At 58.8% G+C, this 26,952-nt stretch overlaps 1 protein-coding gene across 2 annotated transcripts in view; it reads right to left on the bottom strand.

Moving 5' to 3' along the window:
• LOC117651707 (MICAL-like protein 1) overlaps positions 1-10,998 on the bottom strand; it is a 43,012-nt gene extending 32,014 nt beyond the window's left edge. For both annotated transcript variants that reach the window (XM_034395976.1, XM_034395980.1), the window contains exon 1: positions 10,681-10,998. The gene's annotated coding sequence lies outside the window, so the exon portion shown is untranslated. The remainder of the gene's footprint in view (positions 1-10,680) is intronic.
• Between the last annotated feature and the right edge of the window lie 15,954 nt (positions 10,999-26,952).

The following is a 26,952-nucleotide window of genomic DNA, read 5'->3' as shown; positions in this document are numbered from 1 at the left end:
TGGAGGAGGGGGCCTTAGCGCTGCCACCACACTGCCGTGGCACGGCCAGCACGGCGAGGCGGCACGCAGCCCCACTAACGCCTGTTTCAACGGTCGCTGCGTTGCGTGCTGGGTCTCTAGGCCGCTTTGCGCTAGTGGTAGTACGCTGCCGCGGAGTCTCGCTGGTGCCGAACGCGCCGTCCGTCGCTCTGTCTCTCTCGCACTCGGGGGCGTCCCGCAGGTGCGAGAGAGAGGTTGGAGTCCCGCTGGAGCCGCGCTAGCCGCGCCACTGCTTGTCGTGCAGCATGCCCCGAAATTGGCGTGGCGTGTCTCGCACGAAAGGAGCGAACGTACCCAGCAGACTCATTCCAAGAGTCGTTTTCGTCGCTACGTCTCTTTCTCACCTGTGCGGGACGCTGCATGAGTGCGAGAGAGACAGAGCAACGAAAACGACTCTCGGAATCAGTCCAGGGGCTGCCCAGCCCTGGGGCCGCACCCGACCACGGTGGCGGTACCCACCCTCACCGAAAAGCCCCTCGGGGCACGGCAGGGCAGGAAGAAACTTTACTCTGAAAAGCCGCCTTCTCCAACTCGCAAAATTGTACGCAATCCATGCACCCCTGCGAGAAGTACGGAGTGCTTGGACGCGGGGGCCCTCGACGGTGGCCTTCTGGACAACCTCGGTGCGTGGGGTTCTCTCTCTCTCTCTCTCTCTCGCACCCATGGGGCGTCCTACGCGGGAGACGAGGGAGACGGGGCGTGCTGTGGGGTGGCGGAGGGGTGGCGGTTGAGGCACGGCGCCGACGCGGGTCACGTAGTGGCTCATCACGTGGTGGCACGGCCAGCAGACAGATTCCGAAAGTCGTTTTCGTCGCTCTGTCTCTGTCGCACCCACACGGGACGCTCCACGAGTGCGAGAGTGACAGAGCGACGGAAACGACTCTCGGAATGAGTCTGCAGACGCGCAAACCGGTGCCGCCGCCGCCGGCCAGCAGGCTCAAGCCGAACAGTGCGTCCTGTCTCACTCGCACCCCCGCGAGGCGCCGCGAGCGAGAGAGAGACAGAGCGACGAAAGACCGCGCGAAAGACCACGCAGATGCCGCGGAGACATCGTGGATCGGATGAAGGAACCCACAGATGCGTCCAAACAAAAACAAAAACGAAAGTGGATTTTTATTTTTATGATTTGGCAGCGGCGGCGGCTGGCCGGGGCTGACCGGCCCACGCCATGTGCGAGCGCGCGCAGCAGCGCGCGGCGCAGCCGGGAGACAGGCCCGGCCAGCCCGGCCAGCCCAGGAACCGGATTGCGTGTAGTAGTACCTACAAAGTCCTGCAGCCAGGCACCAGCACACTCACTCCGAGAGTCCTTTTCGTCGCTCTGTCTCTCTCGCACCTGTAGGGGACGCCCCGCGAGTGCGAGAGAGACAGAGCGACGACAACGACTGCAGGCACTGCAGGCCGCAGGGAGCGAAACCCTTCTGGCACAAATCAAACCTCCGCGGCCTGGCGTCAGCAGTCAGCAACCTTGGTTGCGACGATTTACACATACAGCGTCACCATGGTCACAAATGCAGGTTCGCTGGAGCCTTCGGCAGCCTTGCGTGCCGGACGGTGCCACGGGGACAAAGGGAGGGGTTTCTCTCTCACTCGAGGAGACCGAACGTACTGAGCGTACCGAGCGACGACATGAAGAGACCTACACGCGCGGGCCTGGCCATGGCCGGGGCTGGGCAGCCCTGGGGCAGCCCGAAGCCGCTCAGCGCTCTCGTAGCTCTGTCTCTCTCGCACTCATGGGGCGGCCCCTGTAGGTGCGAGAGAGACAGAGCGACGACAGCAGTGAGCGGAATCAGCCTGCTGCATGGACCGCGCACCTGGCTGCACTACGCAGGCTGCAGCGCACAGTGGGCCAGAAGACCGGTGGAGGCGGCAAAAATTCTAGATGCGTTTTGAGCTCCAGAGTCGCTAAACAGGACTCGAACCGACCGTGTGACCGCACCAATGGATTCCTCGTTCGGAGAGCAATCCATTGGTGGGGTCACACGCTCGGTTCGGGTCCCATTTAGCGACTCAGGAGCTCAAAACGCGTCTAGAATTTTTGCCGCCTCCACCGCGGTCCTCTGGCCCACGGTGCAGCGCGGCTCTCTCTCTCGCACTGCCGCGGGACGCCCCGCGAGTGCGAGAGAGACAGAGCGACGGGCGTGCGATATGGCGGCTAAGCCTGCCGGCTGAGGCTGCACTTTTGCCCGCGGCTGGCTAGGCCAGGCCGGGTGGCTGCGCTACACCCATGTACGGTGTAGGGGCCGGCCTCCCTACTAGGCCGTGCCATGCCGTGCCGTGCCGTGCCGCCATGTCGCTACAACAGCTGACCAGCCCAGCCCCAGTGCGGCAGTGCGGCGGTGGGCAGCCAGGACGCTTGTCGTCCACGACTTCCGCCTGCGATAGCTTGGATAGCAGTGCAGGTGCAGCGCAGTGCAGCGACGGCTTCAGGGGGATGCAGCCAAAGTTGAGCAAAGGGAGGCAACTTTTGTTGCACCCACCCTCTGACCCAGCCTGCACTGCTGGCAGCGCGGCTGGCAGCCTTCGCCCTGTGCTGTGTCTGTCTCGCGTTTTCAGGTTCCGGGTTCCAGGTTCCCAAACCCAGCGGCCGTCCCGACGCGGCTGCGCTGCTGCGAAACCCAAACTCGTTGTTTCTCTGTCCATTAGAGTCCCCTCGAGGGGGCCGCGGGGCGCACGGGGCCGGCAGCCTGCTGCAGAGCCCCGTTGCGTCCGTTCCGGAGAGGGGCCTCCTCTCGCTCGGCGCGGCGGCGCGGCGGCGGGGCCCAAGCGGCTGCCGGGGGCCGGCCGGAGGACTCAGGTGCAACCGGTCGGTTGTAAGAGGCGAGGGGGAGGGGGAGGGGGCAGCGGCGGCCGACTTACAAATGCGAGACGATGATGATTCGGCCCAGCGCCGCCACGGCCGGCAACACAGGTTGAAGCGGTTGAAGCGGCCCCGCGGGGCAAGGGGGGAGGGGGGGCTGGCCCATCACCCATCCCGGGCATCCTGGGGCCCTAGTGGGCCCAGTGCAGCGCGGCGCGGGCTAGCGCCTGCTCGAACAATGCACCCATCGCACGGACGGGGTGACAGGGGAGAGAGGGGAGGGGGCCTTGATGACTAAGTCCCGCATGCGGGACGAGCAAAGGGCGTCGGGGGGCACGTCCCGTACGTAGCGTCGTCCCCGTCGTCGTCGTCGTGGTGGTGGTGGTGGCGTTCGACGCGCACACTGTCATGTCTGCCCTTAGTGTCACCCAACTCACGTCGCCGTCGTCGGGTAACTGCAGACTGAGCCCGAGAGTCGTTTTCGTCGCCCTGTCTCTCTCGCAGTCATGGGGTTGCCCCGTAAAAGTGCGAGAGAGACAGCGACGAAAACGACTCTCGAGATGAGTCTGCAGAGTGTAGGTGCGCCGGGCAGGGGAGGCAGGGGGCGTCGCTAAAGGCGTAGGCACACGCCGGACCCCCTATCAGTGCAGGCCCAGGGGGAGGCGCGACGCCACGCCGGGCTTAGTGGCGCCCCCTTGTACGCACCACCGCGTCCTACAGTGGGAAACCTGCAAAGCTCTGCACAGACGGAGGGGGCTTATGTTCTTACACAGTGGCCCACACACACGCACGCGCGCACACACACACACACAGCGTAGGGGTTGGTCGTGGTTGTGGCGATCGACTCCCACCCCCTCCCCTTTCCCAGCCGCCACTACACCAGCAGGTCAACAAATAATTGTTTGCAGCCAACTCGATCGGCCGCCGTGCCGCCACCGTAGGCGCCGAGGCGGGGCGGGGCGGGGCGGGGGCCGCGGGGGCAGCCAGGCCGATCATCCGTCCCGTTACGATAAACTGCGGCCGGGCTTGTGGCTGGGGGGCACGCCGCAGAACGCCGCAGCACGCCGACCAAGGGGGCAGGCAGGCGGGGGCACAACGCGCCAAAATCACCGACGTCCGACGTACGCAAAGCAGTGTAGTGTCGCCACTGTAAGGGGAGGGGGTTGCGGAGGTGTGTTCGACCACCTCAGAGACACGTAATGGCTGTCCATAAGCCTCCTGGCCCGTCCAAAGTTGCTCGAAAAGACATGGTAGACACGCCTAAATGGGCTCCGAAACGGCAGACGTTTGTCTTGGTGTCCACCACAACGCGATCCTCTGGGCCGAGGCCAAGTGGCCGAAATCGGTATAGTGTACGAACGCACCATTGCGGTGATCTATTTGGCTCACACTGGTTTTTCCGAAACTAGGCAAGACATTAGCAATTCTTATTTGCAAGGCAGTTTCCTGCGAAGCCGCCTTGTTTCGTCCCCACGTCCCGTCCCGTCTCGTCCCACGAGTGAGGCTAGTTGATGAGGTCAGTGACTGTTCCAGCCGCGGTGGCGCGGTGTGGTGTGTAACATGACCGCGCGTCGTCCGCGTCGTTCAGACTCGGGGATCAATTTCTCGTGCCCCCCACAGTGGGCAAGAAGACCGGCGGAGCGGCCAAAATCCCGGACGCGTTTTGAGCTCCAGAGTCGCTAAATGGGACTCGAACCGAACGTGTGACCCCACCAATGGATTGCTCTCAAAACGAGGAATCCATTGGTGGGGTCACACGTTCGCTTCGAGTCCTATTTAGCGACTCTGGAGCTTAAAACGCGTATAGAGTTTTGGCCGCTGCGCCGGTCTTCTGGCCCACTGTGGCCCCCCCCCCCCCGGGCCGACGTTCGGTTCCCGCGGATCCATCTCGGTGACGAGTGCGGATGTCCTTTCTAAGGGAGTCCTCTTTCATCCCTATACGAACGTTCCCGACACAGGAAGAGCGCGTGGGCGTCTGAGACCTTGAAATCAGTGCATTGTAGGGTTTCTGATTCATCAGTTAGCACTCAGCAGTGGGGACAATTTGAAGGCTGGTTTTCCTTAGACGGATGCCATCGAAACATTTGATGACATGGCTGTCACGCCCCGGCAGTAAGCACAGGAGTTTTGACGACAACGTCATCACTGCCATCACTTGCAAGTGGCAAACGTCATCCACGATTTTGCCATAAAACGACAACAAATTGTTACAGTGCCCCCGCGCGACGTCCCACACTTTCGGCAATGCCGCCGTTGCTTCCCTCAATCCGCCTTTGGAAAGTCGTTATCGACGCCGGACCGTGGCGCCTGCCTGGCTAGCCGCCTGCCTTACCGCGCGCCGCTACCGAGGACACTTTTTTTCCGCCCCCTTTTTCCTCCTGGAAACATATTTTCTCTTTTTTTTCTGTTCGGTTCTGTCCGAGGCTCGGCGCCGAGAGGTTATTGACTGGACAGAGCACGGTAGTGACGGCTAGCCCGCCAGGTAGCCGTCGACGGGGCGGGCGGGGCGGGCGCCCACATGCCCGCTGCCACCCACGCCTCCCACTGGACGCCGTGGACGCCGTGGTCGAGCTGGACGGACAGGCTTGGACGTCCGGGGAATCGATTCCGAAGGCAACCACGACACCGCGGCGACGCGGCGACAGCCACTCGCGCAGCCCATTTGGCTGCCATTTGGCTGCCATTTGGCTGCCATTTGGCTGCCATTTGGCACCGACCCGTTCGGCAGCGCGTCGTCGCAGCGTCTCTCTCGCACCGCTGCGGGCCTGGCCCAGCCCGGCCGGCCGCAGTGGGCCAAAGACCGGTGGAGGCGGCCAAAACTCTAGACGCGTTTTGAGCTCCAGAGTCGCTAAACAGGACTCGAACCGAACGTGTGACCCCACCAATGGAGTCCTCGTTCGGAGAGCAATCCATTGGTGGGGTCACACGTTCGGTTCGAGTCCCATTTAGCGACTCTGGAGCTCAAAACGCGTCTTGAGTTTTGTCCGCCTCGACCGGTCTTCTGGCCCACTGTGCCCAGCCCGGCCGACCGGCCCCACGAGTGCGACAGAGACGGAGCAGTGCCCGGGGCCCTCATTACCGCCACACACGAGGCTAACGGGTCGGAGAGGTAGTGGCGGGACACGCAGCCACGCACTGCTGCCTGTCTCTCTCGCACCCGCGCGGGGCGCTCCGTGAGTGCGAGAGAGACCGCTGCCCGCACTACCACGCGCGGACGGGGCCGGGACGGCCGGGACACTGCAGCACAGCCCAATCTCTCTATTACTCCGCCGTCGAATTACCCGCTTACCCCCACCCCCTTCTTTTCCCAGTGTCCGGCCGGCTGCCAAGTCTCGGCGGCAAAATTGAATCCGCTCGAAGCGACTCTGGCAGTACGCTGTAATCGCCAAGGCGCTGACGGGCCGCGCGACGACGACGTCTCGCGACGCCACACAAACACACGGGCAGCGCCGCGTCGAAACTGGGCGAGGAAGCCACACAAAACGAGCGCCGTTTTCGGACTCCGGGAACAAAATGACTGGGTCAGGGTTCGTTGTTTTGGTCTGGTCCCAACTCGTCCTGGACTTCGTAGGAGGCATGAATCATGCTCTAACCACTAAATGGGCTTCACCGCCGCCCAGCCCGCGGCGGCACTGCCGGACAGACAGACAGGCAGACAGACAGACAGACAGACAGACCGCCTACAGGAACAAGGAAAGTCGGGTGGACGAGCTTGCAGTGTGTGCGACAAGGACGGAAAGCAAACAGGCCGATGTCGCGAATAGCGGGTTGCGATAATGGGCACTAGTGCGGTAGACTCATCCCGAGAGTCGTTCTCGTCGCTCTGTCCCTCTCGCACCAGTATGGGACGCCCCATGAGTGCGAGAGAGACTGAGCGACGAAAACGGCAGCAGGATGACGAGGTGCTGCAGACGAACGCATACGGCGCTTCGCTGCGCTTAGCCGGCCGCCCATCGGATCGGACTCGGCCGGGGGGCGGGCCAGCCGGGCCAGCCGTGCGTCCGTATCAAATCGGGCCAGGAGGATCAGAGGCTTCGGAGGCCGGCCGCCGGGGTGCCTCGCCCCGCCTCGCCCTGCCATACATCATGGCCTCAAGCAGGCCGAGCAGGCCCGGGCTAACAAGGCACCAAGGCGCACAGTGGGCCAGAAGACCGGTGGAGGCGGCCAAAACTCTAGACGCGTTTTGAGCTCCAGAGTCGCTGAACGGGACTCGAACCGAACGTGTGACCCCACCGCAATGGATTCCTCGCTCGAAGAGCAATCCATTGGTGGGGTCACACGTTCGGTTCGAACCCCATTTAGCGACTCTGGAGCTCAAAACGCGTCCGGGGTTTTGGCCGCCTCCGCCGGTCTTCTGGCCCACTGTGCGCCGACGTCCACGACGACGACGTGCCGCCGATGCCCTGTCGTCCGTCTCGCTCGCACCTGCACCGGGCGCCGCTTGAGTGCGACAGAGACAGAGCGACGAAGGCGACTCTCGGAATGACTGCTGGCGGGCTGGCGGGCGGGCAAGGGCTTCCGAAGGGCTGCCCATGGGCGCGTGGGCGCCGAGGCAGTGCGCCCAAGGGCCCAAGGGGCGAAGGGCCGATACGAAAACGATGACGAGCTTAATGCAATGTTAATCACGGTCCTGCAGCGTATTCCCCCCCCCCCCTTTTCCACGGCCCGCCGCCAGCACCGCCAGCCTTTGTAGGCAAGCGCTTGGTAATTATATGATTCAAGGGCCGCGCCGCCGCGACGGGGAAGGGGGAGGGGGAGGGCCCAACACGAAAGTCATCAAGCCCCGACGTCCTGACGGCCTCCTCGCCGTTTGCCTCGCGGGGACACTTCCCACACACCGCCATGCCGGCCTCCCCGAGAAGGAGGAGAAGAGTCGCGAGATGAAGACGGAACCCGCCTGTCTCTGTCCCTCTCGCACTCACGGGGCGTCCCGCATAGGTGCGAGAGAGACAGAGCGACGACTCTCGGTCTGCAGCGCCGCCTGAGGACTCACTCCCCCGATGGCGATGACGGCGTCCTTCAGGGCGTCCGGCACACCGATAAATCTCTGCAGGGTCGCGGGGGACACCAACACGCCGCGCATCCAGGCCCCTCCTCCCGGCAGTCGCTTCGTCGCTCTGTCTCTCTCGCACCCTCACGAGGCGCCCCGTGGGTGGGACAGAGACAGAGCGATGCTTCGGAAGCAGGCGGTTCTGGCGGTAGGCGCACTGCGTCTCGACGCGCGCACAACAGAGCACTCACGCTGCGGGAGAGAGACAGGGCACTACAGCCGCGGGCCAGCTCTCGGGCCGAACCCACTGGCCCGCCTCGCGCAGGTTTACCCACCGCAGCGCTGCTGGCTTGGGGAGGCTGGGGAGGTTTGCCCCGGCCCGACTTACCGAATCAAGGAAAAGTACCCACAACCAGAGAGCAAGGGACGCCGAAAAAAAGGAAAAAACGCAATCGGCGGCGCCGGGATTCGAATCCGGGGCTGTCGGTCTGCGGTTTGGGCGTGGGTGGCGCCGGGACGGCGACGCGGCGCCGGGCGTGATAGGCGCGGCGGGGCGGTGACGTCAGGCCGACGTCAGGGACCTGCAGATAGTGGCGACGCAGCCTCCGCCGTGGACCAGCAGTCATTCAGTCAGACAGACAGACAGACAGACAGACGGACGGACAGACAGACATGCAGACAATGGGTGGTGACGCCGCGCCACGCCACGCCCCGAAACTAGGCCAAACGCCTTGGACATGGCATGGACAGCGGACGGCAGCACCGCGAGCAGAGCGGAGCAGAGCGGAGCAGAGCGGTTGACCTGCCCTGCCGCCCTGCCCGTCATCAGGGCCTAGAGGGCCTAGACTGACACACCGTTTCGGCGAGGTTCGAACGCGGGCGAACACCGCGAAAAAGACTCAAGACTCCGCCCCACACAGACACATGCACAGAGGTGGAGCGAGAGAGAGAGAGAGAGAGAGAGAGAGAGAGAGAGAGAGAGAGAGAGAGAGAGAGAGAGAGAGAAGAGAGAGGGGTGCTTGCGACACGCCCGCCTTATCCAATATTCCATCTTGGGCGGATGCCGGCGGATGCACCGGCAGCAACAAAAACAAACAAAAACAAGAAAACAAAAAAAACGAGAGCTGAACAGCTAAACGGGTCACAGTCACAGTGGCGCATAACGCAGTCCGTTCGCGTTGGGTGGTCCGCCGGGCCACCGCGCTACCGCGCCACGCCGGGCCCGTCTGGGGTGTCCCCCGTGGCACGGCCAGCACGGCCAGCACGCCGTGCAAATGTGGGACACACACACACACACACACACACACACACAAAATGGAGAATAACAGAGGTGAGCGACTTACAGGATGCCAGTGCAGCATTTTGCCTACCTCGTAAGGCGGCGACAGGCACCCCTTGCCCCCACTCCTCAGCTTTTCCTCGCCGTTTCCGTGGCCAAGGTGCCTTTCGCTTTTTCCTCCACGCCAGCAGACTGATTCCCAGAGTAGTCGTTCTGTCTCTCTCGCACTCACGGGGCGGCCCGTACAGGTGCGAGAGAGACAGAGCGACGAGGCGGCCGTGCTCGCATCGCATCCTCGCTCGGCACGGCTCGGCCCCATCCCTTCTATCCTTGGACACTCCACCCCAAGGCCGACCCGACTGGCCAGACATGGGCTGAGCGCTCGCCGCGCGGGAACACCGCGCAAAGGAAGCGGCAAACTGGCCGATAAAAAAAATAAAAATAACTCTGAAATAGCGAAGGCGGGCTGGTCGAGGTGCGTTAGGCAACCCGCGCATGCACGGCCAATTTGCAGTGGGCGTAATAGTGGCTCGCCCCTGGCTGCGGACGAGGCTGTCTCTCTCGCACCCGAGGGGGCGTTCCGTACAGGTGCGAGAGAGACAGAGCGACGACAGGCGGTCTGGCGGTCGGCTCTGCACGCAGTGCAAGCAGTGCAGGCACGCACAGTCGTGCCACCTCCCTCGGTGAATGCAAAGTGAGCGCGGAGACAGTGTGGCCAACGCCGCGGCCGCAACACAGTGGGCCAGAAGACCGGTGGAGGCGGACAAAGCTCCAGACGCGTTTACAGCTCCAGAGTCGCTGAACAGGACTCGAACCGAGAGTGTGACCCCACCGATGGATTCCTCGTTCGGAGAGCAATCCATTGGTGGGGTCACAGTTCGATTCGATGCTTGTTAAGCGACTCTGGAGCTCAAAACGCGTCTGGAGCTTTGTCCGCCTCCACCGGTCTTCTAGCCCACTGTGCAGTGCCGCCAGCCACGTGCTTGCCTCAGCCTCTTCCAGCTGCGCGTCGTTCTCAGACGCAGAGTGTTGGAGCGAGAGAGACAGACAGACTGCACGCCTCGCCCAGCGCCCAGGGTCACGGGTCCTCGAGCGGAGTGGCCGGAGGGCCGGAGAGTGGGAAACACACTCAGGCTGATGCACTTGTCGGGTATAAATATCAGCCGTGTGACCTCCGCGTCGCCACGTCGAGCTTATCGCAATCCCACAATAATTATCCGATGACACACGACACGCTTTACCGCCCGTTGGGCCCGCTGTGAGTCAAGGGGAGTTTGGCGGCGGCGCGTTGCCAACGCCTTGTCTTATCTATCTGTTTGTCTGTCGCGGCCGTCGCGGCTTCCAAATCCCCCTCCCCCTCCCCCCGCCAGACTGGGCAGGCGCATCCTGAGCCCCGCTGCCCCGCTGCAACGCCACTAGAAATACATAATTAATTCCCGAGGCCCGTTACCCTCCAGCCGGTTCTGATCCAGTCCGCGCTGGAAAAACGAGTCGCACATTTCCCGCCGTTTTCAGCCGTTTTGCAGTGGAGTGCATGTCCGACATGACCTGCCCGGGCGTCGCTGCGGCGCTCACCTCGAGAGTAATGACGAGGACGGGTCCAAAGAGGAGCAGGTCTCTTCTGACGGCAGCGACGACGCGGCAGCGGCGTGGCTCACTGAATCTCAAGAGTCTCTGAAATCTCGGCGCACGGCGGAGACGACAGGGTCCCTGGCAGTCTCCCGCGAAAATGCAGAAGCAGGCGACTGGCACACTTCACTGAGGCACTTGTCTCACTGGTGGTGGCGATTCGCACATCGCCGATCGCACTGCGAGAGCGAGAGAGAGGGCGGCCGAATGCACGGAACTTTGCGCTACAGGTTCCCGCGGAAGACTGGCGCGCGGCGTGGCGGCAAGTTCGAGTTGCGGGTCGAGTTGTTCACGCCGCTGCCGCTCGCACGCGGCTCGGCTCGGCGCCGACCCCCCACCACTGGCTCGGCTGCGCTCGGCGGCCGGCCGCTCCGCTCGGCATGCGTTCGGCTGCGGCCCGAAGTGGCCCGAGCGCCGCGCCGCCGGGCCGAGCGTTCTGGACAGACGGGACACCTCCAAGAAGGACAACCCCCTTCCCTTCCTCCCCCCGCCCCGGCGCTTCTAGCCAACCTGTCTGTTTTGTGAGTGTCCCGTTCCAGCACCTGTTCTGTTGCCGAGTCCGATTCGATACTTGTTTGTGCAGCATGGAGTGCGTTGTCCTGCTGGAGGGGGAACGGACATTCGCTTTTACCTTGCAGTTGTATTTCAGATGCAAAGAACAAAGTGAACTCGTGTATATCGTATACCTTACGAAGTAATTTTCTTTGTCAGCTTGTAATACTTTGTTATGACAGGCTAATTTTCTTTGGAAGTCCCAAAAATAGTCTGGAAGGTATATTGCGAGAGCGGAACTTTCCCAAAAAGTATCACGGGTGGTCATTTGAACCGGAATCTTTTATCTACAGTTGGGGCACGATAAAGATCGACCCGCGGGACGAAATTCGTTCTTATTTCTGTTGCTGGACGCTCCGTATCGACGTGTGGGGCACTGCATATTAAGTAATGCTGCCAGACGCTCCTCACGATAGGCACGATCCGCCTGGGGGCATTTTACCTCGAGTAAGTTTCACACACGGAGACAGACAGCGAGGAGAAAGGGAAGATGGGGAGATTAGAGGGACACAGGTTAGCCGCTTTAGCACCAACGGTGGTCCTGCTGCTTCACTACAGCTGCTGAGTTTGCATCGGTGGTTCAGCACCAACTGTTTCGGCAAAAACGCAAAGGTAAAACTCCATGGCGAATGCCGCGGCAAGGAAACATTGAAATGCGCTGAACAAACGGTGAGAAGCGAGGACTTAAATGGCCTTTGTTGACACATGGTATCAGATCCCCTTCTCCTTGAGGGATACACGTCGATATATCGAAGTGCCAGCCGTATCGAGTGGTCCGCGAGCTCTCGCTTGTACGAGCTGCTTTGCCTTGCTCATCAAGGACGTCTACTTTTCCCGCACAAGCCGAGCCACGAGTACGCTCTATCCACCACCAAGCTGACGATCAAGTCGCGGCGGCGGCGTCGCCCGCCACGCGGTCTGGGACGAACAGCGAAATTCCGAGTGGCGGGATTTCTCAACTTGTCTGCGCCTCTCACTGACGGTGTTGGGCGGTGTCTTCGGCTTGCCGTAGAAAAGGACGAATTTCACTCCGATAGGGAGCGCTCTAAAAATGGAGAAAACCTTCAAGTGGCGGCGGCGGCTGTCGTTTTCGTCGCTCTGTCTCTCTCGCACTCATGGGGTGGCCCGTGTAGGTGCGAGAGAGACAGAGCGACGGCAAACTCAGTCTGCAGGGAAGGGCTTCGGCCCTTGGGTGTCGTTCACACGCGTCTCGCTGGCCTTTGCTGCCCTTGGTGATGCTGCAGCATCCAGGGCTGCAGGACTGCTTGCAGTGCGGTTGCTGAATGGCCCGACACTCGATACCCGGAAGTGGCGGCGGGGCGGCCCTACGGCGAGGGGCAGAGGCACTGGCCGAGGCAGAGGCACTGGCCGGCGGCCGCAAACTCGTCGCCTTGCCTCGCCTTGCCTCCGTTCGGTCCCCTCAAGGCAACCGGCTCCCGCCCGCGGGGCTGCCAAGCCGCCAAGCCGCCTGGCCAGGCTCGCCAACAGCACGCATGCAGACTGAGAGTCTCGCTCTGTCTCTCTCGCACCCATGAGCAACGCCCCAGCTGACCGTGCGCACTCCGGGGCCGCAGTGCAGTGCTGCCAATCGCAGATCGACATTTCGCAATTTCGCTTTTGACACCCCTCACGTCCGATCCGCGTTCGCTATTCACACCCAGACAAAAGTTTCATTCATTCAAAGCAGATTTTCTATCAATTAGTTCACTGAAAAACCAAACGTGGTCTAGACCGCACCAACTGGATTGGGTACGTAAATGGGTGCCATTTGGACCGCATCAGTCGGTGTAGTCTAGACCACGTTTGGTTTTTCAGTGTCACCAATAAATATCTTGGAGGAAGAACTTGTCAGGTTTACGTAAAGAAATCATCATCAGCTCTGTTAGGCCTCAGCAGGCCTTTAGCGTTCGAGTAGCTATACACATTCAAAGAAACAATTCGTCACTGGTATAGAAAACAAGTACGGAGGTTCCGTTGTTGGCAAGTACGGACACGGACGGTCCATGGTTCCTCTGGCAATCTGTTGATGGACCAGCTACACAAGATGGGCTACGTACCAGTAAGGATCCTAGAGTTTACAATTGAATGAATATGTTTTTCTGGGTGTGGATGTGGACCCTGCCTGGCGGCGAGGGCATCCATTGAGCGACAATCAACCTGAGGCGTCTAGGCAAGTGGCACAAAGACGAAGGCTAGTTGAAAAACGTTCAAAATGCAGAGAGGTTCGAAAGCTGGTCGGGGAATAATGGTGACTTGCTGGGGACATGTCTACGCATGCATGAGCGGCCGCGACACTGCTCGTGAGTGTTTGTCCGACACTTTGGAAACTAACTGGCTGACTCGCCAGTCTAAAACTTGAGCTGAGGAGACCGGGTTATTTTTGCCCCGCGTATGCTGAGCATTCTCTAGTTTCCGTCGTAGTTAGCGCGCTCCTTTGTTATTCCTCGAAAAACAGGTGGAGGAAAACATCTCCGGTTCCAGGGAGGCGCTGCTCACCTTACCTGCACTTGGGGGGGACCGTCCTGTCTTGGGTTAAATAAAGTAAAGTCACATGACCACCGAAAAAGGGAGCCGTCTTTTTATGTCCCCTGGCCAGTTGTGTGGCGGCCCGTAGCGGGCCACTCATGGGAGGGGGGGGGGGCATTTATAATTCGTGACGGGCCGACGGAGCGCAAGGCGCAAGGCGCACCAGGCAGGGTGTGAACTAGCCAAGTTACGACTGCACGTATGTTGTACGCGTCGGACTGCGCCGTACGGCGCCGTACCGTGTGTCCGTGTGCACAGTCAACAATTTGGCCGGGGCCCGGGCACACTGCAAGAACGTGACTCACCATTTCGTTTCAAATTCCGTTACCATCCCTGTCGCTAAACAAGACTCGAATCGGACGTGTGACCCCACCAATGGATTGCTCTCCGAAAGAGGAATCCATTGGTGGGGTCACACGTCCGGTTCGAGTCCCATTTAGCGACTCTGGAGCTCGAAACGCGTCTAGAGTTTTGGCCGCCTGCACTGGCCCTCTGCCTCTGTGCGACCAACCCTTCTTCTTGCGTGGCAGTGTGGTACCCCCAGTCGGCGTGTGCAAACATCCGCGGCCGTGATAAGCTTCGTGTCTGTTTGGTCTGCTCCACTGTCGGCCCAGCCCAGCGTGGACTGATTCAGAGAGTCTATCTCTCTCGCACCTACACGGCACGCCCCATGAGTGCAAGAGAGACAGACTCTCTGAATCACTCTGCCGGCCGGCCGGAGCGTCGCTATTTTGAATGCATACCGAACGGCGAGCCGCGGCATGCATGCGCGTCCGAGCGGCGCGGCACGGCGCGGCACGGCGCGGCGTGTGCGAATGTTGGTCAGTGGTGCCAGCCTGCCGGCCTGCCAGCGCCGCCAACACCGCGCTCTGTGCGCGTATCCGCGTGCATCGAGCAAGGCCGGCCTTACCGCCGAGTCGCTCTGTCTCTCTCGCACCCCTGCGGCACGCGGCGGCACGCCCTGGCGGCCCTGCGAGTGCGACAAAGACGGCGACGCTGCTAGGTGCGGTCCTGGCGGTCCTGGCGGTCCTGACGGTGGCGGTCCTGGCCACGTGTTGCGTCACGCGGAGGAGGCGGAGAGGCGAGGCCCGACCCGATTGGCCGATCCCAGTTCCCGCGCCGTTTTTGAGTGGAACCGCCTTAAAAGGAGGCGGACTTCCGAAACGACTCGCGGGGAGTAGCCTCGACTTTGGGGAAGATTCTTGTCTGACTTGTGTCGGGCGTTTTCGGCACGTCTCTGGCTGGCTGGAGGTGCACGGAGGTGTGGATGATGGCCAGTTCGGACGGCTGAGCGGCATTGACTCGCTAGTTTTGAAAACACGCTCACGCACAGGCGGCAGTGGGGCCGGCCGGCCGGCCACACGCACGCACCTCGACGCACTCACACAGACACACACGCACGTGGGGTGAATGGGCGCGAGGCAGAGCAGTGCCATGGCAGTGCCTCGCGTTGCTGGCCGTGCATGAATGGACGTTTGGCCTAAGTGCAGGCCGCACCCGAAGGCACCCGAAGGCACCCGAAGGCACCCGAAGGCACCCGAAGGCACACCCGAAGGCACACCCGAAGGCACACCCGAAGGCACCCCCGAAGGCACCCGAAGGCACACCCGAAGGCACCCGAAGGCACACCCGAAGGTACACCCGAAGGCATCCGAAGGCACACCCGAAGGCACCCGAAGGCACCCGAAGGCACACCCGAAGGCACACCCGAAGGCACACCCGAAGGCACACCCGAAGGCACCCGAAGGCACCCGAAGGCACACCCGAAGGCACCCGAAGGCACAGCCGAAGGCACCCGAAGGCACCCGAAGGCACCCGGGGGAAGGCTTTAGCCTTGATGAATCTGATTTACAGCGCATTAGCGCAGGCCAATGAGTATCGTGTGTTTTGATCGGACAGCAGGGCCGCGGCGCCGCGGCGGGACGGAGCAGGTTTCATACGCAATCGCTACTGCATTCACCTACCCTGCCAAACGAAGCGACGTCAAGCATCATAGAAGGAGAAGGATTTCCCGGTCTACGTAGGGTGCAATGATGCCCAAAGTCTGCCCAAATCACGATTAGGTAGTACACATTGTCTGCTTTGAACTGGCATGGAAGATTTCCCCTACCGATATTTGCCAATGACGCACCAAAGTTCACCAAATCACTGTGATTTTACTAATAGTTTAGAAAATCGAGTTTTCTGGTATTCTTGCTTTTTTTCGACTTTGGGCACTTCTCAACCAAGGCCTGACCGTAAATGTCGGACACAGCAATGCAAATCGATAGGGAGTTTTTCTAATTTCGTCACAATCTATAAGGTCAGTGAATGTCAATTAGGTATAAGTCATGAACATTTAAGACCGATTTTACCATCGGAATCTTTCCTTTTGACCTTGGCGAAGTTGGAATCTCGGGCCTAGGCAGAATGTTGGGACAGCTTGAATGACCTCAGTGGCAAGGAAAGACCAAGGAGGTGCCTTGTCAAAATTTTGCGCAATCTTTAGTGCCACAGCGTCAACATGGAAATGCCTAAAGGCTGGGCATAGACTAGTCCCTCGATGTCGTGACGTTCTTAAGATTCATAGCGAAAGAAAACATGTTTTTGAATCCGGCTCCCTTGTCTTCTTCATTTTGACCTTAAAAAGATGTGGCAACTTCGTCAGATTTTTGGGACAACATTTGGAATTGAAATCCTGCGCGCAAGGATTAAAACCCAAATATGGACCAAATGTAAAATGTTTGCGAAAATTCAAAAAGTGCCACCAGACCCCCAACCAAAGATGGTAAAATGGTATAAAGGCATGGAGAATCCAGGTGATGTCCATTTTCATGTCAGGGTGACCAATATCTAAGAATAGAAGGCTGAAAAAACATGAAAAAATTCGAAATTTCGCTTTACCCCCCCCCCTTAATATGTACACATTTGTCTGCTTTTGGGCCAACTGCATGGCAAGACTGCTCCTAACCTGATATTTCCATATTCACACAAATTCACAAGTCCTCTGTGATTTTCACTAATGGTTGAGCAAAATGTGAGTATTCGTGTAGTATTCTTGGTACTCATAATTTCATACTCTCTGTTCACATGTAAATAGTGAGCCACTCTCAACGCCACAGGCCACACTGTAAATGTCCTGGAGACAGGCAATGCACCACCATATAATGATGAAGCAGATTTTCTCCGTATAACAAACGAAATTCGTCAAAAAATCTATAAGGTACAGTGAATTCCCAATGGTAGGTTATAAAGTCAGCTGCAACACCATGATATAGAGAATTTTCACCATAGAGAATCTTCACTTTTGCAGCCTTGGCCGAAGTTGGAGATGGCCCGGCCCTAGGCCCGACCAGTCCGGGAGGCTCCTCGAAGTGAGCCTCGAAGTGGGACACGAGGAAAGCCAATTTCCAGGACGGTGGCCGTTGCTGCCGTTGCCGGCGCGTCGCTTTCAGGCCGACGCGTCGAAACAGGAAAAACTGACCTACTGCTGCGTGGGTGCGAGGCGGTGCGAGGCTAGGCGGTGCGAGGCTAGGCGGTGCGTTCTTGATTGGCTGCGCGGGGCTGGGCTGGCCGGCTAGGCCGCGTTAACAGGACGCCAACAAGGGCCGGCTGGTGCACAGTGGGCCAGAAGACCGGTGGAGGCGGACGCGTTTTGAGCTCCAGAGTCGCTAAACAGGCCTCGAACCAAACGTGTGACCCCACCAATGGATTCCTCGTTCGGAGAGCAATCCATTGGCGGGGTCACACGCTCGGTTCGAGTCCTGCTTAGCGACTCTGGAGCTCAAAACGCGTCCAGAGTTTTGGCCGTCTCCACCGGTCTTCTGGCCCACTGTGTGGTGTCCAAGTGAGCGGCAACTACCCAGGTGGGGCCGCAGAGCGCCGTAGCGCCGCCGAGGCCTGCAGGGCCTGTAGGCAGAACGGCCAGTCAGTGACGCAGGGAAAGGTACAGCGGTGGGTGTAAGCGTGAATTTTTTCGAGGCGCCGAAACATTGTCTTGTTTGAACCGACCGGAGTGTATCAACTCGTGCAGCCTCTCTAATTTTTCAAAGAGAAATTCTCTCTGAATGCGAAACTTCAACATGACGACAAGCTCGCAGGGTTACGCTCTAATCTACCTTGCGGCTCATTGCGGGTAGTCGCTGTTCCTTGTTCGACCACGGTTTCGCCACGCGCGCGCTATCGCTGGGGCGGGGCGGGGCGGGGCGGGGTGTGGCGGTCATCCGCGGGGTTATCGTGGCGCGTTAACGAAAATCCACCCGGACTGACCGGCAATGACCACGCGGGTCGACGGCCTCGGTCCGCGTCAGCCGACTGCACCCGATTGTCACTCTCAGTCGCTAGGCTGCACCAGGTCCGGTGTGTGATGGGCGCCGCACGGTGGGCCAGAAGAGCGGTGGGGGTGAAAACTCTAAACGCGTTTTGAGCTCCAGAGTCGCTAAACAGGCCTCGAACCGAACGTGTGACCCCACCAATGGATTCCTCGTTCGGAGAGCAATCCGTTGGTGGGGTCACACGTTCGGTTCGAGTCCCATTTAGCGACTCTGGATCTCAAATCGCGTCCAGAGTTCTGGCCGCCCCCCGGTCTTCTGGCCCACTGTGCGTCGGCCCCGGCGGCGTGGTCCGATAACGTGCCGAAGTGCCGACACGTGAGGGACGGGCGCGGCGCCGCAGCGTAGTGCACCACCACCGTAAGTACAGCGTGCAGCCAGTGCAGTGCAGCGGACGGCGGCGCAAGGGTTTCGCAAGACCGTCTTAGTAATGGCTGTCGGGTAGCGAGTGGTAGCCGAGCCGAGCCGAGCCGAGCCGAGCCGAGCCGAGCCGAGCCGAGCCGAGTCTAGCGACAGGTGACGGTGCGGCAAGTCGCGATCATATCGCTGCGGGGAATGCCCTTCGACCTACATGCAGCGCAGCCACTCAATGGCGGTGTCGTCCCTCGTCTCCCCGCACCACGCAAGAGAACCAAACTGCAACAACAAAAATAAAGTTAAAATTTGCGGCTTGACAGCACACTGTAAAAAATTCCGTACTTTTGCACGGAAATGGTACAGAAAAATATTGTACGGAGGTACGGAGAAAAGTACGAAACGTTCCGTACTTGCTTCATATGAACCCATGTAAATGGGTACGGAAAAAAAGGACGGAACGTTCCGTAGTTGGCAAGTACGGACGGTCCAGGCAAATTATTGACCAGACATGTTCCGTACTTTTTCCGTACGTTTTTCTCACAGTGCAGACGGAGCTGGTCGAGAGCAATTCTGCTGGTCAAGGTAATTTCTTCAGACTAGGAGCGCTGAATTTATGGGATTTAGAGTTCCAATAGTGTTCAGCCCGAAAAGGTTGAGGAGAACTGCTGCTCCAGTGCATTGCTTGGTGAACATAATTTTGTCCATGCATCGTCGTCCTCTCCAGCCGCGATCCAGGACTCGAGATAAAACCGATAGTGAAAGCTTCGCGTCTCCGCTCTCCCTGTGGCGCGGCCCTGCGGTGCCATGCCGTGCCATGCCGTGCCGTGCCGTGCCATGCAGTGCCGTGGAAAACAGTGTCCCAGCCAGACATACGACAGTGCAGCGACAGCGGTCGCAGCGACGTAGTGCTGCTTCTCATCAAAAAATTGGGGGTCGAGTCGGAAAATTCCAAAACCCACAAAGTTTCCATTTTGAACGAGTTTCCCCAGTTTGGTGCTGTACATAAATAAAAATACTTTTCAAAAATGAACAAGCTTTCCAGGATTTGCAAATTTTGTTTTGACAGTGGTGTGATGTCCTGCCAGAGGTGGTTAAAGTTTCAAGGTAGGACGTTCTTTCACGTATGCCGTAAATGACAGCGCTAGTGGCAGTTGCGCACACAGCATCCACGATTAGGCTTCTTTTGCATTGCAGACGATACCCCCAAGTACCACAACAAGATAACAAAATATCTGAATCATTTTTCATCTGATAATGACTTGCTTTTCTAGTGAGTAGGGACACAGGCGGCAAATTCGGAAATTCGGTGTGCACGGTGACATAACGAGAATGGTGAACGCATTGGGAGGCGGACTGATAGACCAAGCTTGTGTATGAGCACGCTCTCTCTCTCTCTCTCTCTCTCTCTCTCTCTCTCTCTCTCTCTCTCTCTCTCTCTCTCTCTCTCTCTCTCTCTCTCTCTCACACACACACACACTCACACACACACACACACACCAGCTCGCGTCGATTTGATGCAATTTAGTGGCGATTTCTCGATTTCTCGTTGGTGATGACACGCTGCGGCCGTCGGAGGAGAGAGATTACAGGCTGGGCCTGGCCCTTGCCTCGGCGTCGGAGCGCGCGCCGCCAGCATGCTGTCAGGCCGCCCAGCCGCCGCAGAACACACACTCTTTTCCACAGGAAAACCGGGTTCACACTCCCAATTTCCTACTGAGAAATGCCGTGCTGTCATAATACTAAGCTAATTCTCAGTACTCTACAACTCAAATCTATCATAATACAAAGAAATTTGTTTGTAATACTAAGAAACTGGTCATAAGTTACTGAGAACCCCTCACCATACGTTACTACCTTCGCTGTGCTGTCATAATACTAAGCTTTTTGTTCGTATTACGAAGAAAAAGCTCACACTAAATTCTTGTGGACTTTTTTATGCATATGCATGCTCAGAAACGTCCATATGTTATGCATAATATTATGCATCACAGTGATGCATAATTTTATACATAACATATGGACGATTCTGAGCATGCATAACTATGCATAAAAAATGCGTCTTTATGCATTTAAAAAGTGTGCTCAGTAGGATCTTGGGAGTGCAGGTTACGCCGCGCCGCGTTAGGGGAGGTTAGTTTGGGCCGCCTGGATCGGCCTGGATGCTTGAACGGCTAATGGGGGTCGCCGTGGAGGCGGTGCCAACCACGCCGGCGGGAAAGCCAACAGGGCGAGTAGAGCAGGCGGTGCCAACCGAACAGGCGAGCGGAATCAATGAACTTCACCCGGCATCTGCATCGTGCGTGGGTGAGGCGGTGTGGCGGTGCCGAGTGGTGCGAAGTGTGTTCGGGAAAGCGCCTGCCCTGCCCGGCCCAGCCACACCCATCCGTTACAGTGGACTCGACTGCTGAAGATTCCCAGACGGCTGGCACCGCTCAGGTGAGATGGTGCGGGCGGTGGTGTGTGTGGAGCGTGTGGCGCCTGTCCTAGGCCGCCCCGCCCCGCCCCGCCCCGCCCCGCCCCGCCCGCCCCGCCCCGCCCCGCCCCCGCCCCGCCCCCCGCCGCCCCGCCCCGCCCCGCCCCGCCCCGGCAGCCGCTCTTCGACGCGGCTTTCCATTTTAAAACGGCGATCGAACGAACCTCATGCTGGAAGTGGGCCGGCGGCGCGTAGTTTGCCTCTCATCACACAGAGCTCCACACTGATTCCGAGAGTCGTCTTCGTCGCTCTGTCTCCCTCGCACTCGAGGGCTGTCCCGTATCGGTGCGAGAGAGACAGAGCGGCGAGAACGACTCTCGGAATCAGTCTTCTGGCTGCCTGGCTGCGCTAGCGATGCCGATACACAGTCATTTCGCGCTGATGCGAGCTAATGCCCGTTTACCCGGATTGGCCGGAACAGAGTGGGGCAGAGAGGGGGAGAAGGGGAGAGAGGGAGAGAGAGAGAGGAAGAGAGAGGGAGAGAGAGAGAGAGAGAGAGAGGGAGAGAGAGAGGCAGCACGCAGGCGCTGTACCTCTGGACGGAACTCGGCCATTTTCGTCCCCATTTTAGGGTTGCCACATTTGAGCAAAAGTGGCCGCTGTACTGGGCGTTCCGCTCTACGTGGCATACAGTAGATTTGCCAGAAGACCGGTGGATGCGGCCATAACTCTAGATGCATTTTGAGCTCCAGAGTCGCTAAACCGGACTCGGACCGAGCGTGTGACCCCACCAATGGATTCCTCGTGCGGAGAGCAATCCATTGGTGGCGTCACACGATCGGTTCAAGTCCCATTTAGCGACTCTGGAGCTCAGAATGCATCCGGAATTTTGACCACACCGGTCTTCTAGCCCACTGCGCCTAGCATCGACACCTGGAGTGCGAGTTGCTGTGGTGCCTAGCCTCGCTCAGGGGCTGTGAGACAGCAGAGATCTAATTTGAGCTCATTTTCTGGCGCTGGCACTGCGCGCGTCGCTCAGCTGCTTTCGAGATATCGAGATATCCACGATATCGACTCCTGGCATCGCTGCGATCGCTGCACAGCGCGCTGTCGAGCTGAAAACAAAGTGTGTCGTTGCCGGCGGCTCGCGCAAAGTGCAGCCACTGTGATTGCACTTACCGCACATGTGCTGGCCTTGGTGCCGCGCCACTGCTAACCCGGCCGGGGCCGCAGCTGTTGTTGTTGCTGTGTTTTAATTCGCAAGGGTCCCAAGTAATTTGCTCAAATAGGATCGTCTGCGTTGGCCGGCTCGGCTGCAAACGACTTGGATCTGTAACGGTTCAGACCGCAGCCCCGCCAGCCGCTCGGCAGCCGCTCGGCAGCCCCGCCAACCTCGAACCTATTACCTGCACTTACGCCCTTAGCGAAGCTCATCTGCCCCCCCCCCCCCCCCCCCCCTCCACACAGAGTGGAATAAGCTGGTAGGCAAAACGGATCCACAGGGACGCGTGAAATAACAACTGTTGTTCAATACTTGTTAACAACGTTCAAATAATGCGCAAAGTGTGGGTTTAGCCATTTTGTTCATGATATGGAATTTTTTTAATTCATTAAATTAATTCCTTAATGAGCGTGTTTTTTACGCGGTCTCGTGCTTGACGTTTTGGAGAAAGGCGTGTCCTGAAAAAATCAGCAACAACAAGAGCGGAAAACGAACGTCACTTTCCTTTGCTCCGTTAGCGAATGACTTGACTTGTCGCACGCTCGCGGCAAGGCGGTGAGCGACGCCCTGCACCGCCACGCCCCACAGCGGGCCAGAAGACCGGCGGAGCGGCCACAACTCTAGACGCGTTTTGAGCTCCAGAGTCGCTAAATGGGACTCGAACCGAAAGTGTGACCCCACCAATGGATTCCTCGGTCGGAGAGGATTCCATTGGTGGGGTCACACGTTCGGTTCGAGGTCTGTTTAGCGACTCTGGAGCTCAAAACGCGTCTAGAGTTTTGGCCGCCTGCACGGTCTTCTGGAGCGCCTCGCAGGTAGGCAATCCCGCTGCGGCAGCGCACGCCTGCGTTACGGGGCGGCCCGCCTCATAGGCGCTCCCCGCCTCCAACATGGACTTGCGCGTCTGTTGAGCGTTTCGCGCGCAAAACACTGCAAAAAAATCCAGTTTCGTACGGAAAATGGGTATGGTTCCGTCCTTTTTCGGTCTCTTGCCTCCCCACACCTGAGTCTTTCTTACCAGAAGGTACCGATTTTGTACCAGCGAAGGAGGCGCAAAAGCGCACCACCCACACTTGCCCCAGAGGCTGTGCAGGGGCTGATGGAAACCTCGACAAAGCTCTAGGTCCGAGTGGAATGAGAGAGGCTGTGGGGAGGACCCACAAGGAGGGCTCTAGAAAGTGGTCTCTGTCGAGCAATCTAAAGAACAGAGGAGCGCTAGGGCGTTAGCCACGCTCGAGGATGCGCAGTCTTCTCCGGAATGGATCCGCTCGGGACCGTGTTTGCCAGCTGTTGGCAGCAGACTGATTCCGAGAGTCGTTTTCGTCGCTCTGTCTCCCTCGCACCCACAAGGGAGGCCCCTTCAGTGCGAGAGAGAGTGAGAGAGACACAGAGAGCGAGTGAGTGAGTGAGAGAGAGAGAGAGAGAGAGAGAGAGAGAGAGAGAGAGAGAGAGAGAGAGAGAGAGGGGGGGCAGTAGTAGCGGTGCGGGTTTCGCCGACAGGGAAGAAACGTGAATGGCTCGAAACGCAGCCGTTGCTGCACAAAGGATCGAAATGGAGTCAGCGCGCGATGTGTCGCGGACATGCCGCGCTCTGTAACGGGGCTAGGCAAAACATGAATACGCTTTGTGATTCAAATGTGCGAGTGTGTGCGTGCGTGAGTCATCTCGACAATCAGCCATCAAGGGAGAGGGAGAGAGAGAGAGCGAGAGAGAGAGAGAGAGAGAGAGAGAGAGAGAGAGAGAGAGAGAGAGAGAGAGAGAGAGAAAGGAGAGGGGAGACGAATGTCCTGGACGACATGTCGGTCCTCACTCGAACAATGCTCCGTACATTTCGCGGCCAAAGTTCAGTGGGCGACGCGGGGCGGCCGCCTCTTCGCCGACGGAGCGACAGAGAGGAATTTGGAGCACGACCAAAGCCTAATGAGGAGGTGAGACAGAGGTCACCCCACCGTTAACGCACGGGCGGGGCCCCGTTGGCCCTCGCACTCAGACGACGTGGCCGGAAGCACCTTTGGGGCCTGCTCACCGAACGCGCCCTTTACTTTGCCCATACCCCCTCACAGTGGGCCAGAAGACCGGTGGAGGCGGTCAAAACTCTAGACGCATTTTGAGCTCCAGAGTCGCTAAATGGGACTCGAACCGAACGTAACCCCACCAACGGATTGCGCTCGGAACGAGGAATCCATTGGCGGGGTCACACGTTTGGTTAGGGACCTGTTTAGCGACTCTAGACCTCCAAACGCGTCTAGAGTTTTGGCCGCCCCCACCGGTCTTCTGGCCCACTGTGCCCCTGCCCCTACTCTCGAAAACGGTCGTCGCTGTGAACGGAGAGACTCCCAGTGCGACGCGATTACTCGCGACAATCGAGACAACGCGCACGCGCCGAAAGCAAGAGAGGGACAACAGCTCTCTTGAACTTGGTCCCGTTACATACTCTAGAAACGGCGTGCCCTGGCTCCAAGCCGGCCTCCCCGCCGCGTCGCCGCCAAGCCGCGCGCATGACATGCTCGCCGAGATCGACAGTCCGCCGCGCCGCGCAGCCACACAATGCGAGCACACTGCCAAAATCCGGAGTGGTTCGGAGTGGGCAACAAAGTGTTGTCAGGACAACCCCAGAGTCGCTAAACAGGACTCGAACCGAGCGTGTGACCCCACCAATGGGACTCCTCGTTCGGAGAGCAGTCCATTGGTGGGGTCACACGTTCGGTTCGAGTCCTGTTTAGCGACTCTGGAGCTCAGAACGCGTCTGGAGTTTTGGCCCGTTTCCACCGGTGTTCTGTCAAATCCACTGTGCGCTGCGCTCCGCGGACACACCCTCGGGGCGACCCGTGTCAGGCCGTCAGACCGTGCCTCATGCGGCGGCACGCTGGGAAACAGTGCTTCCACATAAGCAGGCGCAAGCAGGCGTAAGTCCCACGACACTGTGGAAAGGGTTGCCAACCACTCAGCCTGCCCACTGGGCAACTTCTCGACAGCGAACCGCGGATTTTGCTTTGAGGTTGGCAGCCCTTTTACGACGCTGGTGCGTCGTGGGAATTTCCGCCTGCCGGCGCACTGGTCGAAAAAGGACCTCACGCGCCATCTCGGTGGACCTCATGCCATCCGGGAGACCGACAGAGAGAGAGGGGGGGGGGAGACGCGACGTTTTGCTCCGACTACAATGAAGGGTCATGAAGAATAAGGCCGACGGAAAAAAAAGGACATGCATACGCGGCGAATGTATGTGTCGGTCCGGCCGTGTCGCATAACGTGGAGCGTCATCAAGAAGGCGAGAGAGAGAGAGAGAGAGAGAGAGAGAGAGAGAGAGAGAGGAGAGAGAGAGAGAGAGAGAGAGCGAGAGAGCGAGAGAGAGAGCACATCGACAAAGGCCACGCCGCGCGAAAGAGTGAGAGGGAGGGCTCATTGCGTTTTGTTTGTCTGATCTTCCAGGCAGACTCTCGTATCCAGCGCAGCAAGGGAATCAGAGCAAAACGATTTTATTTGAAAAAAAAAAACGCGGCAAGTTCTCAATCAAATGAGGTGCAAAGAAGACAAGTGAACGAGCTGTCCATTCGTGGGGTGGACTTTCTGTTCGAGTTCTGTTGCGACTCTGGAGCTCAAAACGCGTCCGGGATTTTGACCGCCTCCACGGGTCTGCAGCCGGCCAGCAAACACACGGAGTGCCAGCAGCTCGCCAGGAGCGTGTTGGAGTCGACATCAATTTAACGCGTCGATGTTCGTCGCTAGCGACGCTCTGCTTGGCCGGCCACGAAGCCGAGTACGTCGGCCTGCTACGATCGATGTTGACGTGTGCGTGTTTGCGTTTGGTGGGAGCTTTTTGTCATTTCGGCTCGCGTCGTCTCGGACGGGCAGTCCGGGAGAAATGCTCTTTTCTCTCTATCTCTCTTGCACACAAGTTGCTCGTGTTGTGCTGCGGTGGTCAACTCGGTAGCTGCGTTGCATGGTGCACCACGGCGCTTGGGGGTCAGGGTGCGTTCAAGTCTCCCCAACTGACAAGGCTCGAGACTAGACTTGCACTCCTAACAGGCATACGCATGTGCTTGGAGGGATCTTGACACTACTGTAATCACAACTCTTGAAGAGGATTAGAATATTTTTAGCGTGATGCCAAAATAGGTGGCGCGACACATTATCGCTCATCCAGTCTGAAACGAATATCGGCCGTTTCCACGCGAGGTCTAATAATAGCGGACGACGGGCTCAGCGCGCAGCCCACACCGTAAAAACGGATTCTTTTTCGTAAATGGATTTCGTGTCGTTGGCTGGCAGTTGTCGTTAAGTTTCAGCGTCGTTTCCCCGTTTGTGCCGTTCGGAGGCGGTCTAGGGTCGCGCTGTCGCGCTTCGGACGCCGGTCTCTTTTCACAAATCACAACGTTATCTCCGAAAAGCGCGCGGCAAGCCTGCAGACTGAGAGTCTCGCTCTGTCTCTCTCGCACCTATACGGGACGCTCCGTGAGTGCGAGAGAGACAGAGCGACGAAAACGACTCTCGGAATGAGTCTGCTGGTGGGGCTCGCGCCGAGATGGTTCCGACCACTCGGGGGCCGCCGGGTCGCTACGGAAATGCGTCCTAGGCTTTCCTATGGCGCTGCGACTACACTGCAAAAGCCGAAAGCGCTAGTACACTGCCCGCACTCTTAAAAGCCTACGAAGCATTTGCTTCATAACTACAAAGAAAATGAAGGCATTGTAGAATTGCTTCGTATTATGAAAAAATGCTTCGTATTACGAAGGATTTTGCTTTGTAATACGAAACATTTCTTCGTAGATTTTACAATCCCTTCATTTTCTTCGTATTACAAAGCGGTTCTTTGTAGAGTTTTTACTGTGCGGAGTGGC

The sequence above is a fragment of the Thrips palmi genome, unplaced genomic scaffold, assembly GCF_012932325.1.
Source record: "Thrips palmi isolate BJ-2018 unplaced genomic scaffold, TpBJ-2018v1 HiC_scaffold_6, whole genome shotgun sequence".
Taxonomy (NCBI): domain Eukaryota; kingdom Metazoa; phylum Arthropoda; class Insecta; order Thysanoptera; family Thripidae; genus Thrips; species Thrips palmi.
The sequence above is the reverse complement of the archived record's forward strand: the minus strand, read 5'-3'. Positions and strand labels throughout refer to the sequence as shown.